This window comes from Somniosus microcephalus, chromosome 1 (genome assembly GCF_052327205.1).
Source record: "Somniosus microcephalus isolate GS21.2 chromosome 1, FLI_Smic_1.0, whole genome shotgun sequence".
Classification (NCBI taxonomy): domain Eukaryota; kingdom Metazoa; phylum Chordata; class Chondrichthyes; order Squaliformes; family Somniosidae; genus Somniosus; species Somniosus microcephalus.
Window position 1 is genome coordinate 45,007,884 of NC_140987.1, and position 15,038 is coordinate 45,022,921.

Sequence of the window (15,038 nt, forward strand, 5' to 3'; positions counted from 1 at the left end):
GGGATGTTTGCTGATGACTGTACAGTGTTCAGCGCCATTCACAACTCCTCAGATAATGAAGCAGTCCATGCCCCCATGCAACAAGACCTGGACGACGTTCAGGCTTGGGCTGATAAGTGGCAGGTGACATTTGCACCACAGAAGTGCCAGGCAATGACTATCTCCAACAAGCGAGAGTCTAACCACCACCCCTTGACATTCAATGGTATTACCATCACCAAATCCCCCACCATCAACATCCTGGGGGTCACCATTATCCAGAAACTTAACTGGACCAGCCACATAAATACTGTGGCAACAAAAGCAAGTCAGAGGCTAGGTATTCTGCGATGAGTGTCTCACCTCCTGACTCCCCAAAGCCTTTCCACCATCCACCATCCACAAGGCACAAGTAAGGAGTGTAATGGAATACTCTCCACTTGCCTGGATGAGTGCAGTCCCAACAACACTCAAGAGGCTCGACACCACCCAGGACAAAGCAGACTGCTTGATTGGCACCCCATCCACCACCTTAAACATTCCCTCCCTCCACTACCGGCGTACCGTGGCTGCAGTGTGTACCATCTACAAGATACACTGCAGCAACTCGGCAAGGCTTCTTCGGTAGCACCTCCCAAACCCGCGACATCTTTCACCTAGAAGGACAAGGGCAGCAAGTGCATGGGAACACCACCACCTCCAAGTTCCCCTCCAAGTCACACACCATCCTGACTTAAACATAGAAGATAGGAGCAGGAGTAGGCCACTTGGCCCCTCAAGCCTGTTCCGCCATTTAATGAGATCATGGCTGATCATCCAAATTCAGTACCCTGTCCCTGCTTTCTCCCCATATCCCTTGATCCCTTTAGCCTTAAGAAATATATCTAACTCCTTCGGCAATATACTTAGAAGTATATCGCCGATCCTTCATCGTCGCTGGGTCAAAATCCTGGAACTCCCTCCCTAACAGTACTGTGGGAGTACCTTCACCACACAGGCTGCAGTGGTTCAAGAAGGCGGCTCACCACCACCTTCTCAAGGGCAATGAGGGATGGGCAATAAATGCTGGCCTTGCCAGCTACGCACACATCCCATAAATGAATTAAAAAAAAACCCCACCACGGCAGTTGGGGAATTTTAAATCAGTTAATTGAATGAACCTGGAATTAAAAAGCTAGTATCAGGTGCCCATGAAACTACTGGATTGTTGTAAAAACCCCACTGGTTCACGAATGTCCTTTAGGGAAGGAAATCTACTGTCCTTACCCAGCCTGGCCTATACGTGACTCCAGCCCCACAGCAACGTGGTTGACTCTTAACTGTCCTCTGAAATGGCCACTAGCAAGCCACTCTGTCGTATCAAAAAGAAATTGCTAGGATTGACGGCAGCATTTCAAGGCGGCGGCTCACCACCACCTTCTCTAGGGCGATTAGGGACGGGCAATAAATGCTGGCCTTGCCAGCGACGCCCATATCCCATGAATGAATAAATTTTAAAAAGCCAAACTCATACTCAGCTTACGTGTTTCAATCAGTTCCTCTACACTTGACAATGCTGGACTCACAGTCCAGCCTCACCCTTATCTCATCCTCAATCCACAAGCAATGCTGAAAGTAATAAATAGTATGCCTACTAAAAAGATATACAATATCAAAGCAGCACATACAGATAATTTTTTGGTGCTGTTAGGCAAATCCAGCTGCCAATTTGCACACAGGAAAATCCCATAAACATTAATGAAATTATTAACCAACTAATCTATTTTTTTTGGTGCTGTTGGTTGTGGGATTGAATTTTGGTCAGAACATGAGGAGAACTTCCTGTCCTTCTTCAAATAATGCCATGGGATCTTTACCTGAACAGGTAGACAGAGCCTTTTTTTTGTGCCTCATCCAAAAGACAACTCCTGTGACAATGCAGCACTCCCTCATTATTGCACTGAAGTGTCAGCACAGAATATGTGAAAGAAAGAAAGGAAAACAAATTGCATTTACCATCATTTCACCTTTCACATCTTCAGGGCATCCCAAGTCACCAATGAATGACGTTACTTTTTAATTGTGGCCACTGTTGTTTTGTAGGCAAACGTAGTAGCCAATTTGCACATGGCAAAGTCCCGCAGATAACAGTGAAATGGAGGGTCAGATAATCTGGTTTTGATTGAGGGATAACTGTTGCTCCTCTTCAAATAGAGCTATAGGATCTTTTATATCCATCTGCCCAAAATCTGGATGGTATATGATCCCACAACCATCTAACTCAGAGGCAAGAATGTTATCAAGTAAGCCAAGCTGACACTTAACAAGTTAATACCAATAATATGCAATATTAGGATTTAATATTTGAAACCCACAGATAGCCATACTATCATCTGGTTGACATCAAGCAACAATGCAATTATGGAATTATGTTTTTTTTTGCTGCTTTTCTGTCACAATTATAATTCTCCATGAAACCTTCTCAACTTTAGCTTGTTGACTGATCGGCAATTTTTCTCTCATTTTCACCCTGCAGCTTTTCTTGATTGAAACCTTTCATCTTTCTCTTCATACCTATTGATAATAGTCGTCATTCTCCCGCACATGAGGGGTTAAGACCAAGTGCAGTCCCCTGGTGAAATGAGATTAGAGGGCAGGAGATAATTGGATCAGGGCGTCAGGAATTAATCAGCCCCCATTACAAATCCTGCAGTTTCTCCTTATTTTTCTATTATTCTTTGATTTTATATTATTTATAGTTTACCAGCAACACCTACAGCAATTCGAGAAGTCGCAAATTAGAGATGGTTGAAGCGTAGGAGTTTCTCTGCGGTACAGACTGAGGAGCTGGGAGAGGCAAAACTGAGGTGCTTAAAGTGTCGTTATGGGTGGGAGCGTGGAATTACAGTGTGACAAGTTTACATAAGCAATTAACATTATGGATGTGAACGTGAGGAATTTTTAATTGGTAAAATTAACATCAAAGTGCAACAGAAGCATGACAACGTGAATTTGTTTCGTAGGCAGGAAGAAGACACAGATGTAATGGCCCATCACTTGCAGTCAGCGGCGAAGCAAAGGCATTCACCCTGGCCCCGAAGTAAGCTCCCCACAAAGATCGCGCGATCTCTGTGGTGAGAAGTTCAGCTTTTCCCGACATGCTGTTGAAATCAATGTAGTACAGTGGGAATCCCATCGCCCGATATAATGCCAGCTGCTGCGATGGCAACAAGCTGTCTAAGCAGCCAATCACAATGCAGATTTCTCACAGACAGGAACCTGGAAATAAAGCACATATAATCAATCACTTTTTAAAAAAATTAGAGCGTGTGAAATAAAGATTGGGACATACACATTAGGTTAAGGTAGAAGCTGAAATATCAGGAACAAACTTTAAAATATATGTTTTTTTGTATTAATTTTTAAATCTAATAATTTTTCACTTAATGGAGATATTTGACAGTCCACCAATATAACATTAATTTTTCAGGGCCAGGACGGTTGATTATCAGTAGTTATTACTCAGATTGCTGCTAAAAACCCAGTTTGAATGGGTCTAACTTTTTATGAGGTTTCTAACAGCGATATTTGTTCGGAAATAGGGAAGTTTTTGTCAGATCAGTGATTTCCCCGATTGGCCGGCTCTCTGCGGGTTGTGGGGGTCCACAGCGCAGCCTGCGGAGGAGCAGTGATTGACAGACGGCAACTTCAGGATTTCCACCTTCGGTTGCGCTCGCGCTAAATCCTGAAGTTGCCATCAGTTTCAAAGACGAAATGACGGCGAACACTGCCTGTTCGCCATCATCAGGACCGCAAATTCCGGCCACTGCATCCTCACTATGTTGAAAGCAAATTGCATTGCACTGTCCTGCTCGACCTCATTCTTCCACAGAACTTCCGAACTGTGGAACTCCATTCTTCCCTTTTCTCCTACAACTTGCATGCTTTTAAAACCCAGGCTTGGCATTGCCTGGTTTGTCTTCTCCCCTATTCTTTTGAAACTTGGTGCTGTCCTGCATTAAGGGCCTTGGCTCTTCACATTCAATTCTCAATAATTAAAAGTGACCAGCAAATGGACGATTATCCTATTTGCAACAATCTACATTTTGGATTAGATGCAGTGTTGTACTATACTGCAGATTATTTTTTAAATGGGTGCGTATTGCACACGAAGCATTTTTTTGCCCTCAAGCTACAGCAACTAATACTTCTACTTATAATTATAATATTTATAATAATTATAATTTGATTTGCTTTGCTACTACCATACGAAAGAAGAAAACTTAGAATTAAATGGAAATAAGAAGCAATAAAGGATCTTGCAAGTACTAGCAATACCATACTGTACAAAGACAAATTCCATAGTGGGTTCATTACCCATTTTAATAACTTGTGAAGAAATGTAACAGTCCCTTCTGCTTTGATAAGCAAAGTCTCTCCTTAATAGCAGGGAGAATTCAATGAGTTACACCTTCTCATGCTACCTTCCAGTTTTAACTTGTTATTTCTTTTGAAGACATGATTTCAGATGACTCATGTCACCTGATTAACACGCAAGATTGCTTTTGGATGGAGATGCCCTGGAACATATTTAACTCTTTCCTCACCCCCCTCTCTCTCCTTTTCTGAAGGTGCTGATCCCTTCCTTCCCAGGTCGTGGCAGTCTTCCAGTACCTTAAGCATGTGGACTGCATGCAGTTCTGGTCAACACATTACAAGAAGGATGTGATTGCACCAGAGAGGGTGCAGAGGAGATTTACGAGGATGTTGCCTGGGCTGGGGAATTTTAGCTATGAGAAAAGATTGGATAGGCTGGGGTTGTTTTGTTTGGAAGAGAGGAGGCTGAGGGGAGACATAATTGAGGTGTATAAAATTATGAGGGGCCTAGATAGAGTCGATAGGAAGGACCTATTTCCTTTAGCAGAAGGGTCAATAGCCAGGGGGCATAGATTTAAAGTAATTGATCAGAGGTTTAGAGGGGATTTGAGGAGAAATGTTTTCACCCAGAGGGTGGTGGGGGTCTGGAACTCACTGCCTGAAAGGGTGGTAGAGGCAGAGACCCTCATCACATTTAAAATGTACTTGGATATGCACTTGAAGTGCCGTAACCTACAAGGCTACGGACCAAGTGCTGGAAAGTGGGATTAGGGTGGATAGCTCTTTGTCAGCAGGCATGGACAAGATGGGTCGAATGGCCTCCTTCTGTGCTGTAAATTTCTATTATTCCATGGACACTCGTCCTGTGCGAGCAAAGTTGGAGAGCATTGGCAGGCTAGTCAACCTGTTAGGGCATCAATGCTGAACCCAATGCTATAATCACGTAGGACCTGCACTCATGCATTTTCCAGCAGGAGTCAGTGGGTAACAATGAGGAGCAAGAGCTCTAGATAACTTTTGTTACCTGCGTCGTGTGGTGCTGAAACTGATTGTATGCATCTTACCGAGGGACCTCTGGCTGAGGCCAGTTAACTTGAAGTCAGGTCATTCCTAGTCTCCGTCGCTCGGTACTGCACTGGATGCTGTATGTAAAAAAGAAAAGAAAGACTTGCATTTATATATCACCTTTCATGACCTCAGGGCGTCCCAAAGCACTTTACAGCCAATGAGGTACTTTTGAAGTGTAGGGGTCGATTTTCATTAAGCTGTCGGGAAGGAGGCGGGACGACAACTTTTGGGTTTTAGTCCCGCCTACATCGACGTCCGGCCAATCCACGTGATTTTCCCTTGATTGACCTTGTTGAGCCCGCCCAGCGGGCTCAGCAGGCTAATTAAGGGCCACCCGGCAACAGGTGACGTCACAGAGTGAAATTTCATCTGTCAAGAGGTCTTGACAGATGAAATATCAGTGTTTCACAGCTGTTTGAAGCTGTCAAACACTGACAGTCTGACTTCTAACCTGAGTCCTTCTACACAGACTCAGTTATAACTCTCACCAATACGAAAAGCTGAAGGCTGTCACTTTTGACAGATCGCAGCCATTCAGCTTTCAGTGCCGGCTGAGTGATGGACTCCCGACGCCTACAGGAAGAAAGGCTGTTAAGGTAAGTACAGGTAATTTAAACTTCTTTACACACTTTAGACACACCAAACACACTTACCTTTGCACTCATGCACCCATCACTCACCTGAACACTGACATCGCGACCCCTCCAAGTCCTTCAACCCGACGGCCCGCCTGCTCTAACCTGGCGTGGTTTGGAGCTCTCGGGAATCCCACACGACACCCCTCAAAATAGGGATTAGGCTAAAAACTGCCTGTTAACTACCTGTTAACAGGCAGTTAATTGGCACTAATCCCTTCCCGCCTCGGGTCGGCGGGTCCCAGTGCGGGGCGGGTACCCACCTCCTCTGAAACTTACGTGGAGGTGGGTTTTGGGCGGGATGGTGTCGGGACCCCCGAATTCGGGATTTTAGCCCCCCGCCCACCTAAAAGCCCGCCTCACGGCACACTGAAAATCTAGACCGTAGTCACTGTTGTATTGTAGGAAACTGGGCAGCCAATTGCGCACAGCAAGCTCCCACAAACAGCAATGTGATAATGACCAGATCATCTGTTTTTTTTTGTTATGTTGATTGAGGGATAAATATTGTCCTGGACACCAGGGAGAACTCCCCTGCTCTTCTTTGAAATCGTGCCATGGGATCTTTTTACGTCCACCTGAGAGGGCAGATGGGGCCTCGGTTTAACGTCTCATCCGAAAGACGGCACCTCCGACAGTGCAGCACTCCCTCGGTTCTGCACTGGAGTGTCAGCCGAGATTTTTGTGCTCAAGTCTCTGGAGTTGGACTTGAACCCACAAACTCCTGACTCAGAGGCGAGAGGGCTCCCACTGAGCCACGGCTAACACAATCCGGAGCCATTGGTGACACTTTCAATTACATTTTTTTAATAATCAGGGTCTAAAATTTGCAACTGGAAAGAAAATCTGTAGACAACACTGTAGATATTATTTTAAAATTCACCAGGTTGCATGTACAGAATGGTCTCACTGCAAAAAATCAATGGAAATGAATGATTTCAAACTGCCCAGAAGCTGGTTTGGAAACTGATTTTACAGAACCTTGTAGATTCACAGATCATACAACTCAATCGAGCATTTTTCCACAGATCAGATACCTCGTGTCCTTTCAGTTTCAAGCGCTTTAATCAGTACCTTGCTTATCTATCATATCAGAATAATCGGTCTTTAATGATTGCACAATACTCCGCCTTTAGCAATGGCCCAAGAGAACTGACTAAGTGTTGTTATTCTAATGTTTTAAACGCACTGCTAGCTTAAACTCATCAACACTCTGGAATATTCCTTAGTTTGATATTCTTTCTCTGGTGGCATCTGCATTGTGAGCAGTATTTATCACCATAAACATAATGGAGCGATACCCATTGTTGAGATTTATGGTTTAATTTACCAATAATGTGTGCACATCAGCGAATGCAAATTATGTTCAAATTAGTATAGCTGATCGCTACTTGGGAATCAGTTTCATCCTTTGCTATGACATTGGCACGAATTCCCCTGAAAATTGTCTCGGACTGTGCAAAATGCAGCGTGCAGCGGCAGGAACTGTCTCATGGATCCTGCTGATGAGGCACGGCCTGCAGATATATTAGAAATCTGCCTTTGTAAATCTTATTTCAACCGCTAATTAAGTTAAAATGTGCCTCACTGCAAAATGAACACCGCACATGCTTACAAATCATGGTGGAAGCTAGGGCTATTTCCATTTATGTATGTGACAAGATTGTATGTGGCTGCTTCACGAGGAAAAAAGCTTTGTTTGTTAACCCTTGAAGGTGCAGTTAACACACTTCTGGTCACCACACTTTAGGAAGGATGTGAAGGCCCTTGAGGGGGTGCAGAGGAGATTTACCAGAATGATTCCGGGGATGGGGGATCTTAGCTACAAGGACAGGTTGGAGAAGCTGGAATTGTTTTCATTAGAGCAAAGGAGGTTGAGGGGTGATTTGATAGAGTTGTACAAGATTAGGACGGGTTTGGATAGGCTAGACGGGGAAAGGCTGTTCCCACTAGTTAATGGTGCAAGGACTAGGGGACACAGATTTAAGGTTTTGGGCAAGAGATACAGAGGGGATGTGAGGACAAACATTTTTACGCAGCGAGTGGTGATTACCTAGAACTCTCAGCCAACGGAAGTGGTGGAAACGGAGACACTCAATGTTTTCAAGGGGTGACTGGATGGGCACTTGAGGGAAATAAACTTGCAGGGCTACGGGGAAAGAGCTGGGGAATGGGACTGTCTGGATTGCTCTACAGTGAGCCAGCATGGACACGATGGGCCAAATGGCCTCCTTCTGTGCTGTTATGAATCTATGACTCTATGATAACAGTTAAGATCCTGAACACTTGATGGTGTCCGAAGAAATATTGCTGGGAAAACTCTTTACATGTAGATTACAAATATCTTGCCGAAGTCTTAAAGGTATGATTTCCCTTCTCGATGAATATCTGGCCAATTGCCCTTATTTTGGTGAAAACAATGTGTACCATTTTGCTTCCAATGCTTTTGTTCAATCCAAACTTGTTGGTGGAAACCAGCCAATCAGGTCCCACCTGTAATACCTGGTGGTTTAATTTCCTTTGGTTACGCATTGGTTAACTCATTCACATGAAATGGCTTTGTTCAATATTTTAATGCAGTAGTTTTTTTTATTCATTTACTGGATGTGGACATCACTGGCAAAGCCAGCATTTATCGCCCATCCCTAATTGCCCTTGAGAAGTTGGTGGTGAGCCACCTTCTTGACAACTGAGTGGCTTGCTAGGCCATTTCGGAGGGCATAACCACTAAGCCACCATTCCCATGTGGGTCAATGTTCAAGTAGTACAAGAACAATTTTATGCAAATGCATCAGTGAGTACTTTACTGGCAGGAAAAAAAGGCATCTAATATTAGCATTGGGTGTTAAAATTGCAAGAGCATCTCCTTCTTTGAGTCTGGCACCCTTTGTCTTGATGAGCCCAAAGTTCATCACTTGCATGTTCTGTTCTCCATTTTAGAAGATGGCTGGAACGAGTTATCCCACGAACCCTTCCTCAGTAACTGAAAGAGCGGAACTAGCTCACTTGTACCAGTCTTATGGACTAGAGGCTGTAACTCTTTTAAAAGGTTGGCCCAGAGCTTGCTAGGTACTTGCGCCATGGAAAATGGAGAGCCAAAATCAAATTGTATTCCATGGTGTTATTTATCCTTTGTTCAGATTTGTATTGCTATAATGGTGTAATGGTGACTATCCTGGGAACATTTCATCTGCCTCCACTTGGAAAGGAACCAAGACAGTTTTTAATCATTTGTTTAGCCATTTATTTAATTTATTTAATAGAGTCAATTGTTTTCCTTAATCTTTCTGTCATGGGCACGTGAGCATTGCAGCAGGATAGTGTTTAATGCAAAGCTCGATTGCAGATTCAAGTTTATTTAAAAAGTTACTCTTCCGCTCACTTAAAAGCAGCTCCAGATGGTGAATGTGCTGCCACTTCAGCTCTTAGATCAACGCAGAGTGCCTGACTTTCTGCTACGTTCCCTGCGTCGTATCCTAATTAGGAAGGCAAATGGAATGTTCGCCTTTATTGCAAAGGGAATGGAGTATAAAAGTAGGGAAGTCCTGTTACAACTGTACAAGGCATTGGTGAGACCACACCAAGAGTACTGCGAACAGTTTTGGTCTCCTTATTTAAGGAAGGTGTAAGGGGTGGTGTGTGTGGTCAGCTTTGCCTCTGACTCCCTGAGCGGTTCGAATCGCTCCCACTCCTTTGGTTCTAGACCTTGGACTTATTTGGGGGTTGTAATGAAATTGCAACAGACAACTGAGTTGGTGAAAAGAACTTGGATTTTATTTGAGACAAGAAAATATACACAACACAATAATCTTATCACTCTAAAAGGGGGGGGGGACACTTCAGAATATAAGAGGGAGAATAATAATAGACAGAATACTTCACCCCTCCCAATCCCACTACACTAATTAAGTTGGATTCCAGAGGACCAGGGATAATGCTCACCAAACGACTTCCTTGACAGTTGTAGAGGTTTGCGATTTCAGGGTTCTCTAGGTGTGGTGGTTGGGGTCTGCCGTACCCCAGACATGGTAGAAGACTGCACCTGTGTTGCTTTTTCAGTCTTCATGTGTCCACTGATGCGGTCGGGTGCATATTGGATCTATCGGGTAAGTACCCAATTTCCTTTGGTCAGAAATAGGGTTTAGAGTCTTTTCATCAAATCTTATGCAGGGGTAAGTCAGAATAGTTTGTAGAGTGGAAACAAACTTGCGAATCTTTGGTTTCTTCCAGGTTGGTTTCTTGTTGGTCGCGGTGGCCCAATATTACCTAGTTGTTGGTAATATTGTTGGTTGTTTGTTTCTTGGGGCGCTTGGTTGCCACGATTCCTTTCTCCTTTCCTTCTGCTCTCCTTCTGTTGTCCTTCCATCAATCTCCGAATGGTTTCGCTCTCTCTGATTGACTGTTGAATTCCGAATGACTGCCTCCACTGAAAAAGTAGGCCTCAATTATACCATTTGAGGCCTTGCTTATCTGCCCGCCAAATCGTCTGTGGCCCATTGTCAATTTTGGTGGGCTCGTTAACATTAATAGTTTAAAAATTCTTTAACGGGTTTCGAGCTGGTCCCATCTATCTTAATTGATTTAAGTTGGTGGAAACTAGGTTCGGGATGGTCCATCAAAACCTAAATTGGCTTTAAATGACTGTTTAATCTTTGGTCCGATTAGTAAGTTTTGTCTTCTCCTGCTGGGGCCAGGGTCCCTTTTGTTGGTCAGTGGCATGTACTGCATTATGCATACTCTTGATGGCTCTGTAATTTTGGTGGGAACTGCTCTTCCGTCGGCCTATAGTCATTATGTAAAAATGACTGAGACAGTCCAGAACATTCCCAGACAGTTTGGCCTATGCCAATACCCAACTGCTTGTTTTACAGAGACCCATCCCAACCCCTTTGTCGCAGCCTCCCACAGACCCTTTTAAAATAACCAAAATCCTGGGGTTTTAACTTTAAGCCCCTTTTTGGCCCAACATTCTTTAAAATAGTCCAACAATCTCTTCTTTGGGGTAATCTTCTTGGTTTGAGGGAATCTGCAGAATTTTGCGAACCTTACAAAGGATATACTTGCACTGGAGGCAGTTCAGAGCAGGTTCACGAGGTTGATTCCTGAGTTGAAGGGGTTGTCTTATGAAGAAAGGTTGAGCAGTTTGGGCCTCTACTCATTGGAGTTTAGAAGAATGAGAGGTGATCTTATTGAAACATATAAGATTCTGAGGGGGCTTGACAGGGTAGATGCAGAGAGGATGTTTCCCCTCGTGGGGGAATCTAGAACTAGGGGGCATAGTTTCAGAATAAGGGGTCGCCCATTTAAAATGGAAATGAGGAGGAATTTCTTCTCTCAGAAGGTCGTGAATCTTTGGAATTCTCTTCCCCAGAGAGCTGTGGAGGCCGAGTCATTGAATATATTCAAGGTGGAGATAGACAGATTTTTGAATGGTAAGGGAGTCAAGGGTTATGGGGAGTGGGCAGGGAAAGGCAGAGCAGGCTCGAGGGGTCAAATGACCTACTCCTGCTCCTATGCCTTATGTTCTTATAAAAACAGCAAAATTTGGAGTGAGTTAATGAACACCATGATGGTGAGATTTCCGGCGTGGGTCACCGAACTCGCTGTTGCTGGAAAATCTGGGCCCTAGATTTTGTGGCCTGCGGTGAAGTGGCGGCACTCACTGCTGACTTTGAAGAAAGCTTTCCAGTGGGAGTCAGTCATCCTGATCTCCTTAGGTTTTTTTTTTCTCCTAAAATTGTTTCCCACTCTTATCACCCTGGTTGATCTTTCAAACATGTCTTCGATCGCCAAAAATCTTCTGTAAGAACCGTGAAGCTACAATCGACCGCACTTTAGCTGAGACATGATATTGAGATTTAAAGGTTTCCAGCACTTGCAAACTTCTTTTGAGCCAAAGAAACTCATTCTTCAGGAGCCATTCTAGTGCCAGTGATCCTTTCCACCCATGTTAATTTGGAGTTCAATATTACAACACTAAATGTGCCAGTACTGTCAGACCTGACCCCCAGAAGATCAATGTTAAAGGTTTTAAAGTGTGTTCATTGCAGTGCTTTGAGTCCTCAGGAACAAAAAAAAATCAATGGACAATACCATTAACTCAAACAGAAGTCATATCAAATTCAATAGCAAATACTTATTGCAGCAAAGCCTAGGTAAACAATAGTCATTAAAAAAAATATAATTGATACTAATGTGCTATCTGACACATTTCTACTTCCCATTATGATGTTAGAAAACAAAGATACCGGCTTGACTCTGAACTCAATGGCTTCCTGCCCATTTTGAGTTAAACCAGTCAGAACCTCTGAATCTGCAATTATTTATTTTTTCCCTGTATAAACTTTGACATTTGCATTGAGTTCCAATTGAAGATTTAAAAAAAAATTCCATTAATTAAAGCAGAAATAAATGGTTTGTGACACAGAGAATACACAACTAAACTTAACTGGATTTAAGAATCAAGGGCCTGGATTTTCCTTTGAATTACCACCTGTTTTGGGGTGGTAGACAATGTCAGATATGTTATCAAATCCACCATAAACAAAATGTACCTGAATTTTTTACTCAAACTGCTCGTTCCCTTTTAGGCTTACCAGAAGACCACTCTGCCACATTTAAATCAGATCAAGGGGGCATGGCTAACCGTTCTGCCGCATACCCCTTAAATTGGACCTGAAATACTTACCACCACAATGGCCCGAATTTTGCGGTCAGCAGCGAAGTAACACGCTCGCCGCTGACCTCAAAGAGAGCTGCACACAAACTTTTAGCGGTCTCTGTGTCGTTCATTTCCCCTTTGCCGATGTGACTTTCCATCTAACGCCATCTATAAGGGATCTCTGGTGTCTATCAACAGTGAGCTCATCAAGCAGGCTGATCAGCCAATCGCATTGAAGAATTCTCACAGACATCAAACCAGGAAGTAAAAAGTATGTTTTATCATTCACTTTTTAGTAATTTTACAGAAAGCGAAATAAAGATTGGGACATACACATGGGATTAAGGTAGACACTGAAATAACTTAAAAAAACTTTTAAAAAAAATTATTATTTAAAAATCTATAGAATTTTTCTCATGGAATGGAGGGAATGACACTCCACAATATAAAATTAGTTTAGCAGGGCCGCTGAGGATGTTCAGCAGTAGTTCTAACCTAGTACACCGTTTAAAAACTCAGTTACACCTCATTCAACAAGGCTTAACTTTTCCAAGAGTTCTTAAAGCGGGAACAGTGTGTTAGAAGCTGAAGTCCACGTTAAATTATTGATTTTTAATTGATTTCCATCTGCGAGGACTGCAACAGTGCACCTTGTGGAGCAGCAGGGTGTCACTGACAGCAGCTCCCTGATTTCTACGGTTAACTGCACACGTGCCGACTCCAGAGCTTACTATCAGTTTCACAGAGTAAGGACGGCGAACGCTGACTGTTTCGCTGTCAATTACAACTGCACTTTACCAGCGGCAGTAAGAGCTGCTACACAGCATGCCTGAGGTGGAAAGCACACTGAGGAAGCCATTTTATGTGCTGCTACCGAAGGTTGGTGTTTTCTTCGGCAGCAGCACCCAAACCTGAGATCGCCAGCACCTGGAAAGACAAGGGCAACAGGTGCACGGGAACGCCAACACTTCCAAGCCACACACCATCCTCTCCCAGACGCTGACACCTCTGAGGCTGCTGCTCCCTTCACCAGCTTGCTGAAAAGTGATTATGCCCTCTTACTCGTTGCCGCCTTTTACAGGTTGCAGCAGAACTGTATTTCCTTCCCTCCCAGTGGCATTAAGTCAACGATGGGCAGTTTTCTAGCCCCCCCACCCCCGAATCACCCTTTATTGCTAAGAAGTTTTCTGGGATGAAAGAGCAGCAGATTCACATGGGTGGGCATTAGGACCGCTCTGCCACAAAACGGGAGAAGAATCCAGGCCAAAATATTCACCGTTGCAGCCTATTAGTTTGTAAGGAAAATTAAGATTGATGCTGTCAAGCTATTTAAATATAAGTCAGATCTTACGGGGTCGATTTACAGTCCCGGACAGAAATACGGCCTAGTAAGTGGCCGGCCTGTCTGGGAGTGATAGAGGGGAGGCCCAGATGGTTTTATGGGCCAGGCTCGACAGGTAAAACTGAGTGGCAGAAGTCTGTCACCGAGGACCGGAGGGAATGTTCCCTAGCACTAACATAGGTCTACAGGAGGTTAGTTTAACAGGAATAATGGCCGGGGGAAGGAGCTGGAAGTCCAAAGTATCTTAGCATAGCTCGAAGAAGCACTTTTGCTCCTCCTGGCCCAGAAGGAAACTATTTTTTTTTTAAACCTACCTTTCTGGGCCTCTTCTGGCCCTGGATCCACTTCCCAACAGATTCGGCCTCATCCCATTACCACCCGCCCCGACCCAGCTCAGGCTGCAAGTTAATATTTCAGCCAGGTCCCTGTGATGCCATCAGATCCGATCTGCACATTTAAAGAAGGATCCCGCCGGCTTCTGTCCCATAAATCACAGGAAATATATTTTTAAAAATTCATTGAAAAGGCACTAGGTGCTAGAATACCAGAAATAATGCCCCATAGTCTATGGCTTTCTTATGGCATTCAATGCTAATAAAAATCTAATTATGCATCAATGGCTGAGAAAAAAATATATGTGAAACTGGAGTCAACACTGTTTTATAGCAAATTTTACAGGATTGCTTCAAGGTAGTGAGGGGTGAAAGGCAAATAATGGAAAATTAACCTCTCATGGCAGCCTATATACTGAACTCAATGAAGTTAAACTGACATGGCAGTAGTTTAGTGTGTGTGTTTGTCATTCATTGGTTCATTTCATTCTTATTTTCCTTCTTGTCACCAGCAAGTACATAAAAAAGCCAATCAAACTTAAAATTGAGAGGAAAAATGATCTACAAGTGTTAGTCTCAGAAACATAGGGATGAATGGATGGATGACTCACACCGAGAAATGAAACCGTTGGCAGTAACTTCAGTCTTTTCACTGTGTGAATATG

At 43.6% G+C, this 15,038-nt stretch overlaps 1 long non-coding RNA gene across 1 annotated transcript; it reads right to left on the reverse strand.

The window, feature by feature from the left end:
* Nucleotides 1-2,234: 2,234 nt before the first annotated feature.
* LOC147124044 (uncharacterized) lies at nucleotides 2,235-14,482 on the reverse strand. The gene is made up of 3 exons (XR_015079519.1): nucleotides 14,356-14,482; nucleotides 5,400-5,477; nucleotides 2,235-3,237 (listed from the first exon to the last, which is right to left on the reverse strand). It is a non-coding gene; the product is annotated as an uncharacterized LOC147124044 (long non-coding RNA).
* Nucleotides 14,483-15,038: the final 556 nt, after the last annotated feature.